This window comes from Haemaphysalis longicornis, unplaced genomic scaffold (assembly GCF_048455015.1).
Source record: "Haemaphysalis longicornis isolate Haplotype H1 unplaced genomic scaffold, Haemaphysalis longicornis Haplotype H1 scaffold_2, whole genome shotgun sequence".
In the NCBI taxonomy this organism is placed as follows: domain Eukaryota; kingdom Metazoa; phylum Arthropoda; class Arachnida; order Ixodida; family Ixodidae; genus Haemaphysalis; species Haemaphysalis longicornis.
Window position 1 is genome coordinate 164,453,464 of NW_027526295.1, and position 21,591 is coordinate 164,475,054.

General features: G+C 49.7%; 1 protein-coding gene and 2 non-coding genes across 13 annotated transcripts in view; 2 read left to right on the forward strand and 1 right to left on the reverse strand.

Annotated features, from left to right (window-relative positions):
* Positions 1-21,591, forward strand: part of LOC144169428 (tensin-3-like) — a 292,831-nt gene that overhangs the window by 116,650 nt on the left and 154,590 nt on the right. The window contains exon 1 of one of the 11 annotated variants that reach the window (XM_077698580.1): positions 12,747-12,759. The exons of the other annotated variants lie outside the window; for them this stretch is intronic. The gene's annotated coding sequence lies outside the window, so the exon portion shown is untranslated. Of the gene's footprint in view, positions 1-12,746; positions 12,760-21,591 lie in introns of those variants that run through there. 11 annotated transcript variants of the gene reach the window in all.
* Trnat-ggu (transfer RNA threonine (anticodon GGU)) lies at positions 20,796-20,868 on the forward strand. Its single transcript has one exon. It is a non-coding gene; the product is annotated as a tRNA-Thr (tRNA).
* On the reverse strand, positions 21,421-21,493 carry Trnat-ggu (transfer RNA threonine (anticodon GGU)). The gene has a single exon. It is a non-coding gene; the product is annotated as a tRNA-Thr (tRNA).

Sequence of the window (21,591 nt, forward strand, 5' to 3'; positions counted from 1 at the left end):
CCAAAAGCAAAGCGATAAATTTCCGATTCGAAATGGAGTAAGACAGGGAGATACCATCTCGCCAAAACTATTTACAGCATGTCTGGAGGGAATACTTAGAAAGCTTGACTTGGAAGTCATAGGATTAAGGATAAACGGGGAATACTTTAGCCATTTTAGGTTTGCGGACGACATAGTCTTGCTGAGTTAGACTGCAGAATGCATGCAAACAATGCTTGAAGGACTACATTCAGAAAGCACTGTAGTGGGGCTCAAAATAAATTGGTGTGAACAAGGCTCCCGTTCGGGGGGGGGGAGGGCGAAACGTCATGGTTTATTTTCTCTTGTGGTCGGCGTCTTCTGTATTTTGTATTCTAAAAATAAATATGAATACACCTGAAGTAATAAAGAATAAGCGTACCAAAAACGTCCTCTTCAGCTTAGGAAACGGAACGCTAGAAGAAGTAAAAGAATATAACTACCTCGGACAGATGGTTGGTGCGGACCCCAACCACGAGAGAGAAATCCGGCGCAGAATAGGTATGGGTTGGGGTCCTGGGGAGCACTCGGCAAGCACTCGGCAAGCATTCCAAAAACAATGGAAAGTAAGCTACCTCTGTCACTCAAAAGAAAAATTTACAACCAGTGCATACTGCCAATTATGATATATGGAGCTGAAACTTGGCGCCTTACTAAACAACTAGAAAGCAAACTTAGGCCGCGGCTCAACGGGCCGTGGAACGAATAAGATTAGGAGCAACACTCAGGGACTAGAAACGAGCTACCTGGATCAGACAACAAACTAGAGTAGCAGATATCAGAGTTCAAATAAGGGAAAAGAAATGCTCTTGGGCTGGCCATGAAGTGAGACGAACCGGCAACCGGTGGACAAATAATTATGGTAACAGAGTGGATACCAAGAAATGGGTATAGAAGAAGGAGAAGGCCAATAACACGCTGGAGGGATGAAATAAGGAAATTTGGGGGTAAATTGTGCACTCGAGTAGCGCACGACAAATGTGGTGGGAGGTCGGTGGGAGAGGCCTACGTCCTGCAGGGGAGATGAGTAGGATGATGATGTTGATGATGATGAAATCGATTTGCGCTAAATATATCTTAATGATGCTAGATATAACCTGCAGGTTACAAAATCGCGATAATTCCTTCGTGGAAGTACCATTTTCTCTTTCGTTTTATGTTTTGCTGCCGTTGCTTCTACATTTTGCAGGAAACGACCGACACAAGAATAAAGCCCGTGTTAACGAGCTTGCATCGGGCGTCGCAATTATTGCGAACCTCGTAATCCTGGCACACTTCGCCCTTGTTTACGCATGTACGTCTCTGTTCCTCGTTGCCCCTTTCGCTCGCGTTGCACAACTGTCTCTTCTCGACTGATAGCAGGCGCGCGGTGCAGATTTCCAGATGACTGGGTCCCCCAGTGGGTCTGTTTGCGTGGTACCACCGTATGCGAGCAAAGTCCGCGCCCTTTAACAGTGCGCGCTTACTCGGGGATAAGTGTTTTCGCGCGTTTAGTTCCCGGTAGCGATATTCTTTACCGCCACAGCCGCACCAAGTCTCTTCCTCGTCACTTCTATACGTCGCCTTTTAAAGGGGCCATGAAGACAAACTACACATTTGTTCTATTTGAAAGAACTAGCCTTTGATAACCCACTTAGCTCAATTACAGCCACGAAAGACGTTTTTTTAACCAAAAAAAAAAACGCAAGAGTTGTTGAAAACTTTAAAATTTCTCACTACAGAGACGTATTACGGGGAGGGGTGACATATTATGGGCCGGCACCAAAAACTTAGCAGTTAAAGGGACCCTACTACACTTTTTCAAGGTTTTTCGAATTCTTAAATCGTGTTGAACGTAGTTAAACAACACATCTAGGGCTTTGATTAGGTGGTCCCAAAGTACACCTCAGCCAAAATTACACTATCTTCCCGAGGGGAACCCTGAGGTGATGCGAAGCATCGCAGAGTTCCAATCCAATACAATACAAGCCAATCCAATCGAATCCAATCCAATGCCCCTCGCGAGAGAGTGTTCGCTATCGGAGAGGAGAGGGGGTGAGCGGCGGAGAGCGCAGCTGGCGCGGCGAGGAGAATGGGGGAGGGGTGGACGCCGACAACGCCGACAACAACGCCGGATGGATGCAGGGACAAGGCGAGTGAATGAGATGCGTCGCATCTAGAAATTACGACTGTGTGCCCATGAGATAACTTAGGAAGCTTGCTCAAAAGATTTTTCTTTCTTTCCCGGCCTTGGCGTTCTTCGACCGCTCGAATTACGTCATTGCAGCGGTGTTACGGCTATTGGCCGGCTTTCCTTCAGTTGACTCAATGAACGCAATTTATAGCCACTTTAAAAAGAAAGCCACAAAAGCGAACCAGGAACTGGAGGCGGATAGTTCCGCTGCTACGAGCAAATCACGCAGTGCCGCTCCGTGCTGGCGATGACTATAGCTTTCGCAGTGTTTGCAGATGAAAGGAAAGAGTGAAAGCGATTGTCGGAAGTGTTGCGGACTCCCTTTAACTGCAGGTTAGCATTCAAGTTATACGACCAAGCTTAACTGTAGAGGCCCCACTACAATGGCCCAGTCATGTTGCTGGGCGGTGGCTGAGGTTGGCGGCCGCCAATCGCACAAAGAGGATTTTGTGACGTCACAAAAACTTGCCGGGAAGTGGCCAGGGAGTCGCCACTGCTTCATCTGTTTTCTCCCAAATCTCGATTATTTATTTCTTTCTTTGAAGTTTGCGGTAAAATTGGTATCGTTGCTATCGGCACAGAGTAGTCTTTTAACGATCCAAACTTTCATGTCGTCTTCATGGCCCTTAGGGTCACGCAACTACTTGTCGATGTCGCGTTATGCGAGCTTTGCTTTTACGTTAAATAGACCGCACTATACGTCTGCAAGCGGCCATAATGTAGAGGCACCAGGATATTCCCACGTATTTTCGAACAGCCCCACGTGGAAAAGAAAAGAGTGGTTTTTGAATTAGTTTGCGGTTGCCTCCCTATTTGTTTACAAAATATTACCCAGTGGTATTTAACTACAATCGCCTCCCACGAATATTTACTGCAGGAAACACGACGAGCAGTGCGTATATTAGAAGTTTCGAACACTATCCCGTCAAGAGTATACTTTTTTTGCTGAGTGAGGTAGACTTTAGTACCGGTATACGCAATGGCTAAATCCCCTTGCAACCGCATGCGCTGCAACTCGCATCAATTCGTTGATTCCAACCGTGTCGCCAAACAAAAAGTTTCGTTTCATTTCCTCCGAACGTCTTTCTGTCGGAATGCGTTTTGTTCCACCTTTGTCTGGTCACTCACGCCATGAATTACGATGGATTTGGTTTTCGACTAATCGGATGATTAAAGGAAGCTGTGCAGATAAAGCCGCATTGCCTTTAGTACTGCAGCCTCATGGAAAGAGTGCAACCACATGCGCTTGTTATCGAAAGCTAACATCTGATCACAACTACCTCCGTTCCACACCATCACCACCATCATCATCATCATCATACTCATCATCATCATCATCGCCGTTATCGTCAGAGACGTTGACGAAAACACCGAAGGCCCGGTGCTGGTCACGAATCTTCGTAACGCTGGCGAACTCGTCGCTTCTCTCGCGTGCTCACATCCTCATTACAAGGCGGCGGTGAAGGACGTCTTTCGCGCCTCGCCATTAGGCCGACGAGGCGGCGATGAGTGCGAAATTATGCGAGCGCACTGCGCTGCTTCTTTTAACGTTCTCCACACGCGCACGTACACGCACGTACGAGCATCCGGCGATGCGTATAAACGGGCATCACCACCGCCTTATGATGTGGCTCGTCCCGGCTATACAGGTTTCCGTTGTGTGTGTGCGCGTCTGCGTGTCTGCGTACGGGGCCAGTTGGTGGAGCGCCCGTGTTTATGCATACGTGAACCGCACCGCGCGGCTATGTATAGAGCCGGGTGCTCTCCATCGAGACTGTTCGTTTCGTGAACGCCGGGGTTGAGAAACCCCGTTGGAAAATCCCACATTATGGACCACTGCGGCAAAGCGGATCAAAGACCCCAGCGCTGAAGGGTTTACGAGACGGCATATCTTCGCATCAGCAACCGATATCCGGTGGCTCGGCTGGAGGTGACGCCGACCCCGCGAACTTCGCGGAAAAGAAGGCCTTAGCTGGCCGGGATGGCCTGACAGCCTGACCTCGTGCTGCGCCTCACCGCCGTCTCAGGCCGACTCGCCCTTACGCGGTGCCGCTGCACCGGCCTGTATAGCCTGCTTGTCTGTTGACTCTTGTACCGGCGTGCGCGGACGGCTTTCTTGTACGCAGCCATGGGGAAGACACCGCGAAGCCTGTACGGCCTTGGCTTCATTGGGGGCTCGAGAAGTCCACGGCTATGCAGGAACTGTGTGTTTGGAGGAAGAGATTCGCTTAATAATTCACTACGGACCGTGACTAACCAGCACAAGTAGGCTGAAAATCGATTTATGAAAACACTGCCATAGCTCGTTATGCGTGGCATGTGTGTGTGTGTGTGTGTGTGTGTGAGGAGAGAGAGAGAGCGCCCGCGCCTCAAGGGGGGAGCTGGACAAGACAGCTCGCGCTACAGACGCCCAGTTCGCGAAGCCGGACGATATCGATGCATGTGACGATGATTACGACTGGCACAGTGCAAAGCAACGACAGAACATGTAAATAAACAATTCCAAACGTACAGATGTGTGGTGACGTGTCCTTCAGGACTTACGTATAAAGATATCCTGTAGCTTCAAGCCTTGCGCTACTCACTGCAAGCTTCGCCAGTTTTTTTTTTTTTTTTTTATGGTGGGTATCAGCACCTATGACTTGGCCAAGATAGTCGCTTACGGTTTCCAGGACTTCGCTTCCTATTCTAAAGTCACGTTCCTTGGCATGCTGATTGGATATTACCTTTGAATTTTTCGTGTTTATTTTTAATCCTGCAGTCATGCTGAGGATGTGTGTTCACGTTCTGCACTAGGCGACTATCGCAATAGAAAAAAAAATCTCTACATCAGGCTACAGGCTCTACTTTCTCGCTCCTCCTCCAAATTTGCGAACGCTATAAACAGGACCTTCATTGGAAAGGATCTTCGTTCACGTCCACCAGGCTATTATCGCAATGATAATAAAAAAATCCTACACCGGACCATTATACACCAACCTTCATTCCCGATTATACTGAGCTATATGTACATGCCAGTTTTGTCAGTTTTAGGGCCATAAACAGTAAAAAGCATGAAGACTCCATCGACGTGCAGATTCTTACTTTAGTCGTTCATCACAAAACATTCTGACTGACATGCCAGCGGGCCTCCATATTCGCGCGGCCCACAATTAAGAAAGCTTGTCAGATACCGTGAGACAGGTCTTTATTGAGTTCGTTGACCCGAAACCAGCTATAGAACAGGTACTTCGATGGGACGCTATTGGTTGGTCCTAGTTTGCTTCGCCGCAGCAGTATCATGTTCAGCCTCCGCGCGAAGGTGACACCCCCCTCTTCTCTCCGCCCCCCCCCCCCCCCTTTTTTTTTTTTTTTTGAAGCCGCAACCTAACGACTGGCATTTTTCCGGCAGGCACATACGGGCGGCCGCCTGCAGCAGCGAAAACGACCCGTCATGAGTCAGTGGTGTGGTTTGACGGATGATGAGAACATCCTTGAAATCCAACTCTTCTCTGCTCTCTCTCTTTCTCTCTCTCTGGCTGCTGCGGCGTCAGCCCACGTCTTCCTGGATCGCTTTACGCATCCCCCCCACCACACACACAACACTTTCTACCTGAAGGATCTGCACCGCATCGCAATCCTACCAGCGGCCAAGGACGCTATTGCGGTTTGTGTATGTAACCCGACACAAAAACTTCGGTGGGATCGGTGATGATCGAGCCGCCTATGCGTGGTCAACGTGAGACGGCGGTCATAGGAGTCTGGGGAGCAGTGGTTGGTTTGTTTATCCCGCGTGGAATGCTGGAGCTCCCCTTATACAACGATTGAAAACTTAGTATTCTTTAACGTAACAAAATAAGTCAAGAAATACTTGCCAATAGCTCTTCTCTTCTCTTAGTCTGCCCAACGCCAGCACCAACGTGAGCTTCTATCCAGGCTGTAGACCGTGCGCTGAAGAAACTAACTTGTGCCGCCCCTGGCTAGGAGTGGCGCTTACAAACGCCTACTCTCTTCTCAAGGGGATGACAGGCAGCGTCTTGTCTGCCAGGTCTACCTCCAAACGGCAGTACCTATCCGCCGTCATGGGCACGTTGGACAATTGCCTGTTCAACGAGGTGGAAATCGCCGTGCATTGGTCATGCCAGTCATCGTCACGAAAAGCAATCACCACGCCCGTTCAGTGGATGTTTCAGATGTACGGGCCCGTGAGACCGGCTTTAGAAGCCGCGGCAGGGCGGACGGAAGTTCCGTGTGCTGGTATGTCTTTTTTGTGACCCCTCTTTTTTAGAAGTTTCCTTCTTTGTTCTACTTACGCAGCGCAGTGTTGCCAACCAAACATCGTTGCCTAGTCTCTCTCTCTCTCTCTCTATTCCCATGATAGATCACGCTTTCTAGATAATTCTAAGCCAACAACGCTTATAGCGTCAGTCATGCTCAGTGGCATTTAAAATGCCGCTAAGTGTTACACTAGCGGACACAAGCAAAAAACCTGAGCGGCCGAAGCCCTTCTCCCGATGAGGCTGGAGGGAGGGTTGAGGGTGCGAATAAGAAAAATGATCACCTCATCCTTGTCTTTTATTTCCAGTGTCCGTAAGCGCAACTTTCCTCTCGAACCGTATTTTCCTCCTCCCCCTCCGTAACAAAGTCAGAGCTGCATTCCATCGGAGCAGTTAGAGCGGCCGCAGTTAATAGTGCTCTGTAATAAGGAGCTTTGCCGATGTTTCTGCTTTCAAGGAAAGCATCGAATTGTGAGCGCGCTCTGTGGATTGTGGGGTTTAAACTTTGTGGGCAGTCGCAGTTTCTCAGAGGAATATTCTCCGGACGACCACAACAGTCGAGCTGCAGAAGTCCGCAGCTGACTACCAATCCACGGTACTGTCGTTGTACGGTGGCTAGAGCCGTGCGCCGTTACAAAGCTGCCGCTTGTCGGCAGCCTGGCGGTGTGAGGCCGCAACTGATAAGCCGCGTAATAATAAGGTCGTTTCGATTCCGTCGACAGCCGGCGCATCGCTCTGAGCTCTCGACTGGAATCGTGGGCGTATAATACATTGCACGGACGAGTGCCCTTGGTGCGCCGCGCCAGCGTGCCACACGTGGAGCAGTGTCTCAACAGTCGCCATTGACGCAGCGAAGGTGGTGTAAGGACTCAATGGTCACATTTTTTGGCCCCGCTGGTGTAGAAGCAGCATCTCTGCACCGAATTGCTGTTGGAATGCTATCGCCGACCGCCTGAGGTTCGTGCGACGCGATTGTGCGATTGCACTGCGCGAGAGCGCAATCGCTAGAACACGGACGAACTGTCGGCTCCGTGACAGCACAAATGACGGGGAGAGTGCAGTCAACGCCTTCTTGTTCACAATGCCTTCAAACTTTAAAAGGGGTCGATCACTCTAGACATGTTCAACTCATCGAGACCAAAAGACATTACGGGTAAAGGGATAAACGGTAACTCAGCTCGACGATGAAAGAGTGAGTGTATGACACAAACGTATTGGAAGATGGCAGCAAGCCATGGTATCTATGGGGATGTTTTTCCCGTTGCTGTCGTCGCTCGCCGGCGGCGGCGCAGCGAGGACCTTGGCCGGGTTTCATTTTGGAGTTAAGGGAGGCTTTCCTCTCCGGTGTAGTTTGCGCGTGATCGCCCGCAGCCACCTCACGCCGCTGCCGCTGCACGCATAGCTGCTCCTTGCGCGTGTAAACTTCACTTAGCGGACTCTACTTTGTACGTTTAATATAATGCTATGCACGAGTGACACGACATAAGGCATGGGAGCTGGGCTTTTTGCAGATGGTGCCTGCATTGGCTTTGGCCGGTGTCTTCAGACCGGACGTCGTGGTTCCACGCAATGTCAGCAGAGCACTTCAAAAATCCACCGAAATATTATAAAGGTCTATCAACCTCTCTCGGAGAAAACAAGAAAAGCCCTTAGTTTCATTTGATGTACACCCAACAACCCTTTTAGCTGGCCTTCCGGTTCCGCCAGGTAGCATGTGCCAAGAATGGTTCTTAGCAAGCGAAACAAACATTTCAATGAATGAATGAATGAATGAATTGGAAATATTATTTTTGTATTGGGTGGCTTTTTGCCTCATAACCTTCGCGAGTATCGTAGCCTCTAGAAATGGTAAACCAGCGCGCACTTGAACGTCGCGCGATGTTGTCTCGACCTTGTACGCCTCAGCGTAAGGAGCTTCTGTAACTGGGAAAGTTAGAAGACCCCAACTGGTCGCATAGGCGGCAGGGACGTTGTTGTGACGGAGTACACCCACCTTCAGGCATCAACTTTTCGCAAGCTGTTATTTTTCGCTCTACAGGCTTGGCTTGCGATGTTTTCTTAGCACCCAGCGGACGTCCTACTCCGCTGGACTAGGTTAGTTGCTACTTGTTCATCGTTCATGATGATAGAAAACAACCAGCGCAAGAAAGACGAGGACGAGGAAGGTTACAGACACAGCATCGTTTCTGTCGAGCAAAACCCCATACAAGAAGTCGAAAACACAAACACACCTTACTGCTAAAAACGTTTTTTTCTTTTCGTTGATGGAAATCACACGCCCGCAAACATGCTCCTAACTTCTATTCCTTCCTTTTGTTCTAATTTTCCTTTTTATTTATTCATTTTATTTATTAATTTGTAAATACTGCAGCCCTTTAAGGGCTATAGCAGGGAAGGTTGAAATACAGAGCAGCGATTAGAAGCACTTAGGGGAACAAGAAAGACAATATACACCCGTACACACATTGCGATTCCATTCAGAACAAAAGCCTGATCCTGTAGATGCCAATGTAAATAGAATCACCATTATACAGCCAATGAGTGGACACTACAGGATGGGGCGCACATACCAACACAACAGAGCAAAGAACTATTTATTAAACATGACTTTCAAGAAACAGCTGAAACTGATTTATCGAAGCGGTAAATCTCACTTTTGTTTGTGTCTTAGCATGCTTTTTTTATGAATGCGTCAGATGTGGATGCGAGATTCAGCTTTTTCTCTCACCTCCTCATGTTGCTGTTAGCATGAAATAAAAATGTCTATATGTCCATGTCTACCCAGACATCGCCCTCGTTTCGTCGACGTATAGCTGTCCTGAAAGCAAAAATGACGTAAAATATCTTGCAACACTGCTGTGGTAAACGCCTAACAGGTGGCCTACGAATGCACTTGCGCGTTGGTATATACGTATGGTTGGGAGCGTTCTGTAGTCCCCACAACGGTTTGTCGCTTAATCCGGAGCAGTGTAAGCCGGAACGACTTCCTTACGGTTATGGCCGGTTGCATTGAAGCGTTAGTGGGCTTTGTAACACATGATGCGTGGCCGCTTTTGATTACCGCAAGCCCGAAATGAGACACAACGCCAGGATACTCCTAGACGGTGCTTATACGGTCAGGTGGTGCGTAGGCGCCTGAGATCCTTATACAGGCGGTGATAACGACACTCATAAGTGGCCTTTGAAAGACGAACGGTCTTGGGGTCAGAAGGATCAGATAAGCGCTGAAATGGCCGGGCTGAAGATTGCCCCGTCGGCCTGTTCTTTGTGCGTTCTGCATTGTCTGTTCTGCTTTGTTGTCTGTTCCATATTCCGCGAGAAGGCGCCACAGCCCGCTAAGTCGTATTCGCGTGGCTGAAAATTTCCTTTTTTTTTTGGTCAGTAGAGGTATAGGAGTAAGCTCATCTAGAGCGAATGGGGCTCTGGCCTCTCTGTTCTTTTTTTTTTCTTCGCACTAAACGTAGATCTAGCGCAATCTTTTTCACATTTGGTTCAGGCGGTCCAAGAAACACGACTATTAGCGTTTATAACCCGCCATTTACGCGAATGCTTTTTTTTTCGTTTTATAGGCGGATACACTTCCTCTGAAGGCGGGGTGTCGGAATCGACCGCATCCTGTGCCGTTACAGTGGCAGAAGGCTATAACCGTAGAATGCAGACGGCGTATTGCGTCGTTTAAGGGCTGTGCGATGCCACTTTTCGGTGCTAGCCTTAGATATGGCAACGTCCTGCTTGGTCTAGACAGTGTTGTACGCGAGTCCACCTGCTATAGGGTCGCTTAAAGGGGCAATGAAGACAAAATACAGCCTTATTTATTTTTAATGAAATAGGCTTCCATTCCAGCCACGAAAGACGTTTTTTTAACCGACAAAATGCCCAAATATTGAAAAAAAAATTCAAATTTCGCGCTCCAGTGACGTGTTATGGGTAGGAGTGACGTCACATGGGCCGGAACCACTAATATTTTAGTCAGCGTGTTAACTACGCGCTAGCATTCAAGTGATACTATCAAACGGAACTCGAGGCCCCACTTCAATCGTCCAGTCGTGTGTCTTAGCCATGATTTTGGTCGGCGGACTCCAATCGCCCAAACAAAATTCTATGACGTCATAGAAACGTTGCTGGAACCTCGCTAGGGAGTCGCCTATGTTTCACATGTTTTCTTTAACATATCCATTATTTGTTTGAAGTTTGCGACAAAGTTGGCATCACTCTTATCGGGACAAATCAGTCTTTCTAATAAACCGAACTTGTATTTTATCGTCATTTAAAGGCTGTTGCGGGTGGGAGCTAAAGCGTTGGAAGAGTCTTGCTAATAGATTTTGGAGCATAACTACCACTTTCTTGGCATCGGCGCGGAAAGAAAACTGCCGTAGGGGCAAGCACTGACCCGTCATTCAATTAGTAGCGCATGCAGTAGTGTCAGTGCAGGTGTAGGAAAAGTATGCGTCGTCATCATCGTCGTCGTCGTCGCCATCATCATCCTGGTTGTGCATTGAAGGATGGAGAAGTCTCACATTGACTTTCCCATGAGTACGGAATGTGGGGTGGTAAACTGCTCTAATATCGCGCTGTCCGGACCCATTCTTTGCCATTTTTTTTTTTCGATTATGCATCAGTGCGCTTAAATCTGGGATTGTGCAGCGAAATTTCGCGTATCGCGTAGCAGTAATTTTAATGCGAGAAGCTTCATGCTGTCTGCTTGGAGAGCGCGAGAGCGAGAGAGAGAGAGAGAGAGAGAGAGAGAGAGAGAGAGAGAGAGAGAGAGAGAGAGAGAGAGAGAGAGAGAGAGAGAGAGAGAGAGAGAGAGAGAGAGAGAGAGAGAGAGAGAGAGAGAGAGAGAGAGAGAGAGAGAGAGAGAGAGAGAGATTTGAAGCGGCCCATGCCCGGGCTGCCGAAAATTGGATTCTGGTGGGCCGGGAATGCGCCCAGACGGGTGTTATACGCTGGAGTCGGGGCCCCGCACGTGGACAATGGGCCGGGCGAGGCGAGGCCAGAGGATCGGGCGAAGATCTGGTGGAGGAGCGGCCCAGCTTTCCCATGAGTACAGAATGTGGGGTGGTAAAACGTGTGAATGAAAGAAGTGGGGTGATCGCCTGGCGCGAGGACAAGTTTAGCATGTATGTTTGACGTCAGGATAGCACCACACACCTGACAGTGGGGCGTGCCAGTCCGGGTCATAATATAATGAAGAATGAGGTCACAGGGAGGGACGGAGGCTGCGCCTAGCGGTTGTAAGGGCCTTTGCGTCGTGTAAGATCAGTTGTGAGATGTGGAAGGTCTCGACGGGAACTGCGAAGGACCTTCAGTTGTTGCCTCCGAACCTTGCGATGAGCGGTGCGTTCTTCTTTAGGGCTGTAGTCTTGTGGCCAGCTAGGGTTGAGGGTCACTCGGGTTTCGATTCGCACGAGCGAGGGCATGAGCTCTTTCATTCCCTGCAATTTCCTGGTGTCCGGGGAATTTCAGCAGCTGTAGAATAAGGTACATTAGAATGTTGGTGGAGGATCTCTTCGCGTGGACATACTGCTACAGTTATGGATACGTTGTCTGTAAACGTGGCGTCTGTGTAATATGTGTCATGTGATGGGCTGGAAAGATAGGGGGCTCTGCTTCGGCGCCTTCCGGAGTCTGAGGACGGGTCCATGTGACGCGGGATGGGTTTGACCGCAATTCCAGGAATTGTGTTCCATGGTGAACGCTCTTTCGGTAGAGAAGAAAGATGAGATGTTCCGAACCCTATATCAGCCAGGATGGTGCGGCTTTGGTTTGAAGTCGTGAGCCTGTGCTGTTGGGCAGCGATGTGGGCGTCTACTTTCTTCTCAAGGTTATTGTGGAGGGTAGTGTCGGCATGGAGATAGTTTGGGGCGTACATGGGTACACCGAGCTCCGTTCTCAGGCATTTCCGGAGGGCGATCTTCAATGTATTGTATTGTATTTCGTGAGTTTAAGGTAGGGAAGGGCGTACAAAATGGAAAAGATCGTTACTTCTACTATCTTGCGAATATCGCGTTCCTTGAGGCCTGTACTGGGGCGGGTGACTCGATAAAGCATGTTATTGATTAACTTTATCTGTTTGATGATAGTTTTGGTCCACACTGTGCTTTTTCCATTTTGTTGCCATATAAAGCCGAGGATGCGGAGGCGTGGACGTCAGGGGATTGGGTGGTCGTTGACAGTGAAGTGGATGAGAGAACGATAGACGTCTGTTTCCTTCTCTGATTAAGAACAACGACGTATTCTGGTTTTTCAGGGAAGCATTCCAAGCCCACGGATTTTGCATCAGCTTGAATAATTTCCAAGCCATCCTGGAGGGTATGTTCCTGGGTACCCGGACTGCCTGGGAAGCTCCAAACTGTGATATCGCCGGCATAAATGGCATGGCGCACATCGAGAACCGAAAATAATTTAGAGGGCATATTTTTTTGTAGTGAGATTAAACAGAATGGGTGATGGGATGCAGCCTTGGGACGTACCACGGCGTATGGAGAAGGGGCTGACTGATTGTTGGTGGTTGAATCCAACGAAGCGAGCAGTGCGATTGGATAGAAAGTCTCTGGTATAGTTGAAGGTAAACTTAGTTGAAAACAAAACACCTATAAGGGGTTTTTATTGGGGTCGTGGCACATGCGGGCAGACAGCTTCAACAGATCGCTGGGTGCCCCTCCCCCGATTTACTCCGTGGCCTCCTGCGCGTCACGCCAGCAAACTGGGGAAAGTAAAAAAGAAATCACCGCCCGTATATAACTTCTTCCCACGGCCAAATAGGGCCGTAGTCACGCGTGTCCGAGAAGCCGAGTAGGCGTCGAAGCGTTGGCGCCACTTTATTTCCTTTTTGTTTTCACTTAAGCACTAATAATCTTTCCAACTCAAATTTCGCAATACTGTTGAGAGAACACACGTACGCCGTTAAAAAAGCGCCTTCGAGATCGCGGGTCACGGTGGGTGCTGCGATTCACTCAAGCTACAGCGGAAGTGTGGCATCGTATGAATACACCACGGCACTTGGGTTATCAATAGTGGATTCACCGCGAATATGGTGCGCGGGTAGTCCGAGGGCTCTTTTCGTCATAAAAACATACGTGAAAAACGAATACCGCCTTGCGTCTTGGACAATTCGCGGAGTGTCCTGGACTGAAAATGGAAGGCACCGCACTGTTCCAACCTGATCTATTTGCTCGTTAATTCACCACACAGTGGGCTCAACGCGCCGCGCAGAGCGACGGACGTTTAGTGCCCGTTCAATCAACCTACTTCCTCGTCTGGACAGAAGACACTGCGGCCGCGTTCCGTCGGAAGCGGAGATGGAGATGTCGAAACACTCCGCTGTCGACGTTCAATAGTTCATTAGAATAAGTAAGTCATCTACATATTATTGCAGGCTGGCTTTTCGACGCACGGATTGAGGCCTTGAAGGCCGCAGTTAGCGTTGAAACGAGGGATTCCCAACGATGCATTGCGTTACGTAATGCCAGAAAAGGCCCCGTTCTTGAAAAAAAAAAAGCAGAGCCGCTGAATTGGAGAGCAGCGCGGCGGCCACGCGGCCGGCACGCCTCGGTATCGGCGCCGCTATCGACGGCGGTAGCGTCACGATCGGTCACGCGGGTAAGCAAGCGAGCAACGCGCTGGCGCATCGCGCTACACCGGTTCCGCCGGAGTCGGCCAAGTGTGCGACGCTTATAATAATAATACGGCTTATCGTATCTCTCGAAAGCCTACGAGCGCCAGGAAAAATACACCCTCGAAGACAGCGTGCGCCGCGAAAGCGAAGAGGTTGGAAAGCCAAGAACGGTGGGCAGCGCTCCGGGATAGGGCTTATCTGGGCTGCTGCGGCTGCTAGACGCAATGGAGAGGTTAAGTGACTTCCTGGGAGTCCTTAGCTATTGCACTGCGAGGGAGAAACGCTCGAGCGCTGCGCGAGCATTACAGTGTTTTACTAAGCTAAGCGAGTTTGTATCTCGCGTGCCGACTTAGCGAAACGGAATTGTAACTGCTTGTACATACAGAATGCTCGCGGCTGGTGTTTTGATTGCATCGCTGGCATGGCGAAATGCTAACGGGCTTAGCTAAACGCTATGTTAGAATCCCCGTGGTCTGATCTCGACCCTCCCACTTGATGTTACAAGAGCTGTCCCTCGGGTGATACCTTCAAGTCAAATGTGGCTATTGGGTCGGTAAAAAAAGCCGCCCGCATCTTCCCACAGGGGGAACTCGAGTAAATGCGTCGCATCTACTCGAGTCAAGCAAAGCGTCACGTCAAGAGAAAGCCAAGCAAAGACGCCCTTGACTGAATTCCGAACGCGCGCTCCGCCGCTTATATACGTTGAGGGGACTGCGTAAGCCGGTCCCAGTCGACGACGTCGGCGTACTTGTAAAGCGGCGTGGACTCTAGGTGTTTGAGCCAAGAGCGGATGTTGCTTCGCCGGAGAACGGCACACCGGTTATATGCGAAGCGCGCCCGAAGGAGAGGAAACCGCGGAAGAGAGAGTACTGCACATGCGCCAGCCCCAGCGCGTCTGCCGCGGCTATGACGCAACGTGCCGCGGCTATGACGCAACACAATCCAACACAATCCACTTTAATCCAATCCAATCCAATCCGAATCCAAGTCAAGCCAAGCCAAGCCAATCCAATCCATGCCAATCCAATCGAATCCAATCCAATGCCCCTCGCGAGAGAGTGTTCGAATCCAATCCAATGCCCCTCGCGAGAGTGTTCGCTATCGCCTCGACTCGACGCGCATGCGCAGTGAGCGTGCGGACTACGGACGCCAACGCGGGTGACATCGTGAGTTACTGAAATGTTCTGCATTTAAAAAGTGTGTGCGAGGGAGAGGAGAGAGGGAGGGGTGCGAGGAAAGCAGCTCTTTGGAATTGTATCTAAACGTCTCAGATCAAATTACGAGCTTAATGGCAGGATGTGATACTTGAGCTCTCATGAAGCGTGCCGTAGTGAGAAAAAGTTGAGGAATAGCTCCCACCGCCATACGCCTTTATGTGAACAAGCCATTTTTCTGCATTTACTAGAAAAACAGCCTCTGTGATCGAAAATAGTGTCCACAATTTTGTGCGTTGTAGCAGATCATTTCAGCCAGCCTCAAAAGGCCGTGGCGGTCAGGGCACGCGAAATGCAGTTTATTCATGGGTAGTCGCCACTTTCCCCGTAACCAATCCCACCTTTATTTTCTCTTTCCCGCGCAGCGTAACCCCGCCAACCTCGAACACTTTACCTCTGTGTGTTCTCCTATCATTACCACCCTCCCCCCCACCCCCCCTCTCTCTGTCTCTCTCTGCAACGACGGGCGCCTTTGATATAATTAAAAGGCAGCGTGGCCGTCTCGAGACCCTTCGGGGAGTGAACCTGGGCAATCAACAAGAAGGGGGGGGGGTGGGGGTGGGTACGAAACTATGAATTAAAAAAAAAAGTGAATAAAAAAAGAAAAAAATGTCTGTATCATTTCGGGGCATATCTAGACGTAAAAATTAATTAATTAGTTCCGCCACCAATCATGACTGAAGCTAGGGTATTTCGGAGCCTGGATCTTAGATAGAACCAGGGGGGAATCTGAAGTCTTCCTATACCCTCACATTATGGACCCTGGGTAGTCACAATTAATCTGGACCCCTCCACTACGGCGCGCCTTATCGTCTGTGTAGTGTCGGTGCATTAAACCTCATAATCAATCAATTCCTATACCCCCTCCTCTTCTCTGGTGGCAACACGTGAATGGCAGCCACCATTCGGACGCATTTGTGGGCTGACTGGAGTAACCAAGTAAAATATTTAACAGCAGCTCTCTGCAGAAATTTTGTCTGTTTTGTTTGATAAAAAAAGCGCCAGTCAGGCACGCTTAGGTCCCGTGAGCGGTTTTGTGTAAGGAAAACACTTTTGTTTAGTATCCTATCTCCTGGGTACGCGTACGATGCTGTTTTGGCCACCCATTGTTCTTATCGCGGTTCGCCATGACCTAAACTTTTCTGCGAGTGGCGCAAGCATACTGAGTGCCGCATATATCATTGTTTCTTTACAGTTGTCGCGCGCTGACGGCGCCGGGCATCCTTCGCCTATCTCGCTGCCCGCGATACGATATCGCGAAGCAGCGCATCATCCTTTCGGGTGAAGTAGCGTGCACTTGCTCGAGAGTGGGTTTCCTGACATACTTTGTGTGTGCGTGTGCGGTGCCTTTAGGGCAAGAAAAACAAACACGCTGTGTGTACGCGGCGGTGAAGTGCTCCTCGAAGAGGTCGCACGCTGGCAAGAGGCGCGCCTGTTCGCTGTGTACATCGCGTGCGTTTCCGGTCAACCATGGCGACCCGCCTGTGTGCGTCGGGGGGAAAAGCCGAATACATACACGGCTGCGACCGCAAATAAGACTTCCATTTTTGTATTGTAAGATTACCGGCCGCGGTGGTCTATAAAAAGAAAACGGCTATCACACTTTACGTGGCTGCGCTCTTGGGGCCTGATAAGGTGTCGGCACCCCACGCCAGAGTTTCGAACCCTCCCCCCCCCTTAAAAACCTCATCGCATCGCATCGCTGCGCTAATACTGCAACGGTTCTCAGGCGAACGTGACTTCCTGAACGTATATAGCGCGAAAGAGGTCGGCCAGCCGGTGAATGTCACTGCTTTAACAACGTCCCCGTATCTCGCAGTGGGCGAAGCCCTTCGTGGCGAACACCCGTGGGTTTTACGGCATGAGCTATATAAGCTTGGGGCGCCTTTGCCGGAATGACGGCGGTGGTGTTAGTTGAGCGCAACCAATATCACCCGCCGCGGTGGCTCAGTGGCTAAGGCGTTGCGCTGCTGAGCACGAGGTCGCGTGTTCGATTCCCGGCCGCGGCGGCCGCTTTTCTGATGGAGGCGAAAAGCAAAAACGCCCGTGTGTACGAGATTTCGGCGCACGTTAAAGATCCCCAGGTGGTCAAAACTAATCCGGAGCCCTCCACTACGGCGCGCCTCATCGCCTGTGTTGCGTCGGCGCGTTAAACCCTACAATCAATCAATCAAGCAACCAAGATCACCGACTCGTCAACGAAAAAAAAAAAAAGATAAAGTAGAAGAGCGGACAACGTACTTGTCTCCCATTCTTCATTGCTTTTGAAGCGGACAAAAATTACAGCCTCTCGGACCCGATTCCTTTTGTACCGGAATGCGATGTACAAAGAAATAATCAAAGCGTCTTTATTAAGAGAAAAGATTGTTAATGCGCGAAGCTGCTTTGAAGGTGTCGGAATGGCGAAATCGGATAGACGTCGGTTTCGTAACGTGAGGATCCGGGTTCGATTTCCGCCACGAGAAGAGTTTTTTTTTTTTTCTTCCTAGGTGAGGCGCGCCTTCGCTTATCGTCATCACCGCTTTGTGAAACTTATTGTGCAAAGTTGAATTTGCTGCTGTGCGTTTTGGGGCGACATCGAACGCCATCAGTGAGGCATAGAAAACTTCGCTTTAGAATTTGTCCCGGTAAGTACGTTGCGAGTTTCTTCCGCCGTAACTTCACCTCTCATCTTATGCTCTCCGTGGTGGTTTTACAGTCTAAAACCTGTAGTCTCTCTACCTCACAGTATGCATAACCCTAGCATTGCACAAGGCAGGCATTCATGCACACTGCGAGGAACCACCGCGGTTTCGAGCTAACTGAGCACGCTCACGATACTGAAACGCCGTCGCGCCAACTTAACACCGCCTCTGTTGGGCAGGTGGAGAAGGGGGCGACAAAGGAATATGCCCAGGGTACGGAAGGAAGACGTTTATTTTATACTAACATTCTAGTCACATATTTTACAGTCCCAATTACACAATTTACAGTACAGGTACGTACTTCCCGTTAGGTGAAAGGGGCGATGGGGCGCCACGCGCAAGTGCGCACGTTTCGTCGGCGCAGAGCCAGTGGGCTCTTCTGTCAGGGCAAATTCCGGGGTGTGCGCACGTTGTGCGCGCGCGCATCGCCGTGCTGGCCGGATCGGCTCGCAGCAGCGAGGGAAACGGGGCCCATTCGCTCGCAGGCGCGTACCGCACGGCGTGTTCGTCGAGTGATAGGTACGGCCTTACTATATACAAGCGTAGGGACAACAGGAGCAGCCTTGGGCACGGGCCGCAGCCGGAAGGGCTGGTGGGCTTTCGCCGGCGCAACAGAGTTGCCGCCGGCTGGTAAAGAAAGCGTCACGTACCTTCGGCCAATGCCTTCGGCGTCCTGGCAGCGTCTCCCCGAACGGACCCCCGCGCAGGGTGCGCGTTCGCGTCCCCGGCGAGAGTCGGGTTCGGGCATCGTTCAAACGGACCAATGAGGTGAGGTTAGCTCCGCTACCAGGGCGGAGCGCCCGCTGCGTGACAGTGTTTTATCGCCGCAACGGTCTCTGCAGGCTTCACCTCACGCAAGAGTTTGAGAGACGGCTCGGCTCTACACAGAGGCGCCAAGACGAGCCGGAATTTCGGAGGAGAGAGGGGAAAAGCGCCGCGTGATGGCACAAACCCAGTGATCGCGCAATGGCCTGGGCGTCAGGATCCCCACAAACCAAAGTGTATAGAAGAATGATGGGGGCAGGGTTACTTCAAAGTTTTTATATCAATCTCGCTATAGTATGCAGGCTCGTACAGTATACTGTGAGTGAGTGAGTGAGTGAGTGAGTGAGTGAGTGAGTGAGTGAGTGAGTGAGTGAGTGAGTGAGTGAGTGAGTGAGTGAGTGAGTGAGTGAGTGAGTGAGTGAGTGAGTGAGTGAGTGAGTGAGTGAGTGTACTGAAGCCGAAGAAGAATCAAGAGAAAGGAAGGTAGGCGCCTTCAGTTTAGGAAGCCTCGTTCTATCGCCACTGCTCGGGCCCGTGTGATAAGGTGTCCTTGACCTTGAGGCCGTCAGCTGGTCAGTTCGCCCAGCTCACTCCTTCAGGGATAAAGAATGGTGGTGTGCTTTGGGGTGTAGGGGTTCGCGCGTATGTTGTGCAGGGATTCTGACTAGAGGGGCCGCTGTAGAGGCATTTGGGTGGGAGAGATGTGGCACATCAAAGAAGGGGTGTTGAAGTACACGCATTTGTGTTTAGAATCTACTCCAAAGGCGGGCGTCGTGGGCGTGGTGACTCGTGAGGGATGTGAGGGGGAGCGATAGTGAAGGCTTTTTTCTTCAGTAAGGGTAGGCAGTTTCAGTGCAGCTAGGATGAACAGGTCGGACGGGAAGGAGCACCTCCGAGTTGTCCACCGTGTGCGGGAATGCCGGGAAAAGGATGTGGGCAGCGGCGTGCGCGACCTAGAAAGAGATGAAGAATTTTTTGAGTCGAAAAGAAAGTGATGAAAAAATGCCCGCCGGGTGGGATCCGAACCCACGACCTCCAGAATACCGGTCTGGTGCGATAACCAATACGCTACCGGCGGGGCTGTTTCCCCAGCACTTTCTCGGGTATTTATGTTAAAGGATACATCAAGAGAAAATACAAGTTCGTTTAATTTGAAAGCACTAGGACTCAGTATCTCACTCAGCTCCATTAGAGCCACAAAAGGTGTTTTTTTTAACGAAAAAAAAGCAAGAAGTATTTAAAAACTTTCAAATTTTGCGCCACAGTGACGTGTTATGAGCAAGAATGACGTCATACGGGCCAACAATAAAATATAATTTTTAGTGCGTTAACTGCAAGTTAGCATTCAAGTGATGCGGTCAAATGGAACTAGAGGCCCCATTACAGACGTCCAGTCATGTGTCGTCGCGACAGGTCAGTTAGGCTGCCGCCAATCGCACAAACAAGGTTCCGTGACGTCATAGAAAAGTTGCGGGAAATTGCCTAGGGGGTCGCCACGGCTTCACACGTTTTCTTTAATATCTCCATTTGTTCGAAGATTGCGATGATATTGGTATCATTGTTATCGGGACTAAGCAGTCTTTCTAATAAAGCCGACTTGTATTTTGTCTTCATGGCTCCTTTAAGGTATTACGTCCGGTATTCTGGAGGTCGTGGGTTCGGATCCCACCCGGCGGGCATTTTTTCACCACTTTCTTTTCGACTCAAAAAATTCTTCATCTCTTTCTATGACCCACCACAACCTCCCCTTTGCTTTCCGAAGTTTTCTTGACTGCCAATCCTTATTTTCTGTCTTATTTCACGGAGCCCCTCATTTCCCATTTTCTGATTCGCTACATGCTTAACGAGGGCCTCTGTTCTGGCAGTCTTGGTGCCAAAGGGAGCTTAAGAGGGTTCAACGCTGGTCGACCACTCTCGACATATCGTAGACACTCGAGTCACGGCCCGGGGGTTAAAAAGAAGGTCCCCTTCACCCCGAGTAGTCCGAGTGGCGCTGGCTACCACCCCAAGTGCAGGAAACAAAAATACCTTAGCATAAATACCCGAGAAAGTGCTGGGGAAACAGCTCCGCCGGTAGCGTAGTGGTTATCGCACCAGACCGGTATTCTGGAGGTCGTGGGTTCGGATCCCACCCGGCGGGCATTTTTTCACCACTGTCATTTCGACTAAAAAAATTCTTCATCTCTTTCTATGACCCGCCATTCGCCATCAATTATATGATATATATATATATATATATATATATATATATATATATATATATATATTGTAATGAACGGACGTCCGAATCTCACGACGCCATGTTTATTCTCAACCCGAACGCGCTCTACGCCGCTTCTTCCTCCTTCGCTTCCAGTCGGCCGCCGTCCTCGTCGCTCTGATGGTGGATTGGCCGCCTTTTGTCCTTTTGTGTCGCAAAGATTCGTGCCTATATATATATATATATATATATATATATATATATATATATATATATATATATATATATATATATATATATATATATATATATATATATATATATATATATATATATATAACCAGAAAATGGGAAATGAGGGGCTCCGTGAAAATAAGACAGAAAATATGGGTTGGCAGTCAAGACAACCTTGGAAAACAAAGGGGAGGTTGTGGTGGGTCATAGAAAGATATGAAGAATTTTTTGAGTCCAAAAGAAAGTGGTGAAAAAATGCCCGCCGGGTGGGATCCGAACCCACGACCTCCAGAATACCGGTCTGGTGCGATAACCACTACGCTACCGGCGGGGCTGTTTCCCCAGAACTTTCTCGGGTACTTATGTTAAGGTATTTTTGTTTCCTGCACTTGGGGGTGGTAGCCCCCAAAAGAAGGTCCCCTTCACCCC